Below are 6,000 nucleotides of genomic sequence, written 5' to 3' on the forward strand. Positions count from 1 at the left end.
TTATTAGGAATTTTGTTTTTTTTATTTTTAAATATTTATTTTAAATATGATCTTTATTTCAATTTTATTTTATTTTTTAGTATATTTCACATGAAAAAATGAATACCACAAAAATAGTCGGTTTTAGATATTATGTTTTTTTGATGTTTAAGGAAATAGAAAAATTACAAAAAATATGTTCTTTAATTTTTCTTATATTAATATTATAAATAGTATTTTTATTGTTGGTTATTATCAAAAAATGAAAATCCAAAAAAAGATAGAACCTAATGTTATGTTGCCACCTGATAAATTTCATCTTAATCTTAATCAGAAGCATATTCCATGGGACAGGAGAATATTCCATTCTTCCTCTCTAAGTTTTTTGTTATTATCCAAAATTCATAAGGGCATTTAAGGAAGGATAGAACCAAAATATAGACACTAAACTCCGGACCCAGTAGAACCTATAAATAGAAACCTATAGACCTAAATCTGAGGAGGGCCTAGAAATCAGCCGCACCACTTAAACTCCGCGAAAACACTATGAAAACATCATGAGCATCCATGAAAAAACACCAAAGAAATAGTAGAACCTAAAACGACAAAAGAAATCAGTCGCTACCTAGTTTAGTTGAAATGTTTTGTGATTGAGCAAGAAATTCTTCGTCAGATCTTCGGTTTAATTAAGACTAATAAAATTCAACAATTTAAGCAAACTATAGGAAAATAATTTATCCAAGATTAATTCAATTCAAGTAAAAGTTGATAAAAGCGATCGTGTTAGGGTTGCCTCATACCTTCCCCTGGATCAACAAAATTTATTCGTTGATCTTTTGTTTTCACATACTGATAAAAAGAGTCATTTCTTTTTTATTAAGATTCAAAAGGTGACTTGAAACACCATAACTCAATTTCAAGTGGCGACTCTGTAAATAACATAATTCCTATTCAATACTGTCACTTCAATTGAGAAAACCATTCTTCTTCTTCTTATGATCTTAGTTGAGAAAAAAGGGGTATGACACAAGGATCGTTTTTCATGGAATTCCTTTTAGGATCAAGTTTGAAAAGCCAGTTTCTGTTTTGTTGTTCTATTTCTTTTTTGAAAAGAATTCATTTTTTCAAAATGTAGACTTTAAGACCACCACGAATATGATCTGTACATACAAACATGTAATACCACCACAAACATGTAATGCATGTTTTCTTAGAATTTAATCAATTTAACAAACAGGGTGTGTGTGTGGGTGTTGCCGGAGGGGGGGGGCAATTTGCCACTTATGATAACTTTTAGCCTAATTTCTTGATTAGACCCATATTAAAAGTTTAAAACCTGGGAGAATGATGTAAAATATTGTCTTTTATAATATCCTTCTTTTTTCTATTTTTTTAAATTTTTTACTATTTAAATAAAAGGAAATTTGGGAATAGAACTTACTTAAAAAAACATACTACTACTTAAACATAATCCAAACAAATAATGAAATTAAAATATATTACAAACTATCAAAAAATTCATCAAAATAACTTCTTTAATGCAAAATATCCCACACTAGATAAAATTACAAAATTAAAATTATTAATTGTTTAGCCTAAAATTTGTTTATTAAGTCAATCAGTTAAATTTGTTTGAATAAGGCCATAGGAAATAAAATGAATCCAAATTAAGTTAATCCTTTTATAACAGGATGTAATGTTATTTGCGTGTTTTTGTGTAAAATTACTATTTTGCCCCTTCTCATAGCTCCCGTGCAGTGTTTGTGAAGACTCAGGATGGGTGGTACGCTTCTCAAGGTGGTCGGGAGTGAGTTGTGTGAATTTTTCTCTTTTTCAAAGCTTTTAAGTTGAAAGAGTTGACTTTGATCAATATTCGGAGAATATGACGTTGTATCAAAATTCAGTTTGTTTCATCAGCTCTAGAGGGTCCATTTCGGGCTAGTGACATGGTTGGTTTGGGTCCCGAGGCTTTCGGCTTGAGTTTGAGACTTTAGGAGTTATAGTTTTGAAAGTTTGGCTAAGTTTGACTTCGGTCAACATCTTGGAAACACGCTCGAATGAAAATTCCATCAGCATCGTTAACTCCGGAATGCTGAATTTGGTCTAAAATGACCTTTAGTTCAAATCCCAAGATGCTTAGGATTATTTTGTGGTGTTTGGCTTGTTTGTTCGACTGACCGATTCGAATCGATTGGGCTTCGTTCCGGGTAGTGTTTAGTCATAAGCCTGTCTCTTTTGGTCTTCACTTGTCTTTCTTATTTGTTAGCCTTGTAAGTGTTGACTAGGGTCAACATCCTATCGAGGTGATCTCCATTGGTTTTGTTGTTGATTACATTGAGTCTAGAATTCTCACATCCCGGAAGGGTACCCTAGACGTGGCTGGCACTCGGAGACCATTGCTGGTCCTTAAGCAAACCACTTAGTCCAATCATACATTCATTCAATCACATTCTATCAGTGGAAGACTCAACTCATTAAGCTTTCTATTCATAAATAAGGCCAAAGCCCAATCGTCTATCCAATCAACAACTAGAAGAATGAAACTAGTCACATACGATATGAATCAACAACATTACAATCTAGTCTATAAATCTTCTATCAACAGTCTAGATGTTGCCAATGATAGTTTCATGATAACCTCAAATCAAATGAAAAAAACTAAAATCAAAAGCTAGAAAGATAAATGTGGAATCCTCCAGAAACTGGGAGGACTCATCAATCACCTGAATATGGATAGACCATCAACGATGCGCCTATTGATGATCTCTAGTACCTATCTCTGTATAATTAAATGATGCATGATGCGGGACCAAATGGACATCAGTACGTAGAATTTACAAGTATGTAAAATGGCTGAATAAAACATGCATCAGTGTAGAATCAAATTAACTCAGAATCTCAAATCAGAAGAATGAAAAACTCAATCAAGATATCCTAAGTCTAAACAAGAATATGACTTAGAAAAGACTAATCATATATAATCCAATCCAATTCATTCCAATCCGACTCAGAGTACTATCAAGACCTATATGGGAGTTTCTCTTATTTGACAACCATCACTTATGAGCTAGTAATACTACAACAAGCCAACGTTATTTCCACATCCGTCCTTACGAATCAACAATATTTATTTCAAAGGGTAAATCAATGTTTGGTTGGTTCTTTTAAGGCTAAGTGGACCAAGTCAAAAATGTCCTATGATCCTTCCCTAGTCAAGAGTTCAATCATCATAGTACAACCAATGGGGCAAGTTCTAGATTGGCACAAATAGTCTAAATCACACAAATGTCTGACACACACTTGGCAACAAGTTTTACTATCAATATTCAATCATTGGTTTATATTTTAGTCTAAGTCATGTGTTATCATTCTAGTTTACATCATGTCACACAAAGATCTTACATAGTCAATATATCAAAGAAACAGTCACAACAATTCAAGTAAATTTTGAAGGGGGTGTATTTGTTCTCATTTAAAATCTAGCCTTCATTCTATAGATCCCTTCTCTTATTTTACAATTACGTCCTAAACATGCCGGTTCAACATAAATTAAAAAGATCCTATAGGGAAAAAGAACACATGCAAGAAAATCACAAGGATTTAGTCGAGTGTCTAGGGTACTCAGACTTTGCATAGATACTCATGCATTCATTTATAACCACCCCACACCTACTTGAAAAGCCTTGCATTGTCCTCAATGCAGTACAACAAATAGTAAAAAAATAAGGGGGGAAAGGGAAAAGAACCTGTGGCGCTTAAGCACCGAAGTCTATATGGTGGCATTTAAATCTATCGGTGTGGATCCCGGTGCAGTAGCATGTGGTGCCACAGTAGTCTGTGTGTCATCATGAGTGTCAACATGGGAGCTCAAAGCTAAAATATCATGCTGCCTCTCCTCTTTGGGCCGTATCTCCTCGGTCACTACAGTACCCCGCGTGGCATCCTCAACCTCCTAGCGCTCCCTTATTTTTCTCTTCCTTGCCTCATCCCTATCTGAAGTAGCATCCTCAATACGGGATATTTTATCTCAGACCACCTCGGACTCATCATCCTCAAACAAATCAAATAACTATGGTGGCTGAACAAAAGGTAAAGCAAATAGCATAGGGGCTGGTGTAGCCAGGGATGTTATCTCTGCATGGAGTGCTCCTATCTCAGTCTGAATGGCAGTAATATCAGCACTGGATAAGGCGTGCAAATTTTCTATCGCTCTCGATCAGCCAAGGCAGCTTCAAACTTTGATGCCACACGCTTTTCTAAATCGGTGATAGCTTTATGGACCCATGACTTAGGTTGCTAAATCAATTATCCTAGTTGGGCCTTGGTTTGTGCTTGCTATTGCATCATCATGTGTAGAGCCTCGGTTGAGATGGAGACTAAGCCTGTGTGTTGTGGTCACGGCATGCTTGTAGAAGGCGGCTCACTGGGATTTCCTGAACTAATGTGGTTAAGAGAACTTGCTACTCTAGTTCCTTTGCTTTGGAAGGAGCCAACTGCTTGATTGTGGCTCGTATGAAGCGTAGAACTCTTGGACCATGTTATTGTTGTAACTCTCGAGGTACTCACCCATCCAATATAGTCAGTGGCGATGGAACAAGTGACGAATCTCAAGAACTTCTTCCTACCCATTTGAGATCACACGCAGCTCCTAGGCAATGGGTCTCTTCAAATTTTGATAATCATTTCTCTCTTGCCCCATTCTTTAGAAATCTAGAATCCCTGGCACGCACCACTGCTTTGGTTGACCTCTTATGTGGATTAGTATAGAGGGACGCTCGGGCGTTTCCTTCCCTATGGGTTATTTAAATCCTAAAGCAGATGGTGGTATGGAATCATTATCACTCTCCTCCACCTCTGCTGAATCTCCCTCTTAAGAGTGGGAGGGTGTTGATGTTGTAGATGTGTCGGTATGGGGGGATTCTCCATATGGTGCCGATGAAGAGATGACTTGGTTGGAGTGATGTGAGTTGGATCTCTTCACCAATGGTGCCACAGAATCATGAGAGGACTCCTTCTTGGAAGTACTAAGCTCAGCATCTGTGGGCACATATTTGAGGCGTCGTCTAAAGTTTTCCAAGGATTCATTCGTAGAAGGCCTTTTCTTCCTACTACCTTGCTTCTATGGTTGTTTTGGAGACATTGTACCTATGGAGGGAGAGTTAGGACACAAACATAACAAGAAAACAAGTAAAGAAGGAAAAGAAAATACTAGATATTCACAGTGTTGCGGTCCTACGAGGGAGACTCTATGGCTCGTAGAAGAGTACACGGCCTATATACTCAATTCATAGATGCAGACCTGCAAGTGTTGACTCTCTAAAGTTTGTCTACGAGAGCACCTTACAACTCGTAGGAGTTTGTACAGATCGTAAGCTTCAGTTGTAGACTTAGAACTGCAGTTTGTAGTCTCTGATGTTTGATTACGAAAGGACCTTACAACCCGTAGGGGTTTGTACGGACCGTAATGTTCAGTCGTAGGCTCAGTACTATGCTATTGAAATTTATCAGTTTGTTTTAGATGAGTCCAATGTACGAGACATAGATTTCTCTACGACCCATAATTAGACTCGTGTCCCTTGGGGAATGTGAAGACTTAACCACTTATTTGGGGTGTCTTTTACGAGGGGTAACTATGATCTATAGAGTAATCTACGAATCGTAGAAAACCTTTATTTGAACCATGCAAGATTCAATGATGATAAATATATTTCAAAAGATAGATTTCATGCTTGTTTCTTGTTATTGAATCATACACACAATTTCAACAAAACCCAGTGCTCCCAATTCACATTTTAACAAATCAAAACCCCGAAGTCACAAAATAACCCCACACTCTAGCAATTAGCATTTTCTATCGACGATCCATGCGAACGAGATGTAAAATAATATATGATTCGTAAGTAGGCTCGTACTGGTCAGTACCTGGGAAGGTTCCTAACTAGACTTTAAATCTCCTTTGATGAGGGGTAATTACGTCTCATAGAATTGTTTACGACTCATACAACACCCCCCAGGAGATTT

The sequence above is a fragment of the Solanum dulcamara genome, chromosome 8 (assembly GCF_947179165.1).
Source record: "Solanum dulcamara chromosome 8, daSolDulc1.2, whole genome shotgun sequence".
In the NCBI taxonomy this organism is placed as follows: Eukaryota; Viridiplantae; Streptophyta; class Magnoliopsida; order Solanales; family Solanaceae; genus Solanum; species Solanum dulcamara.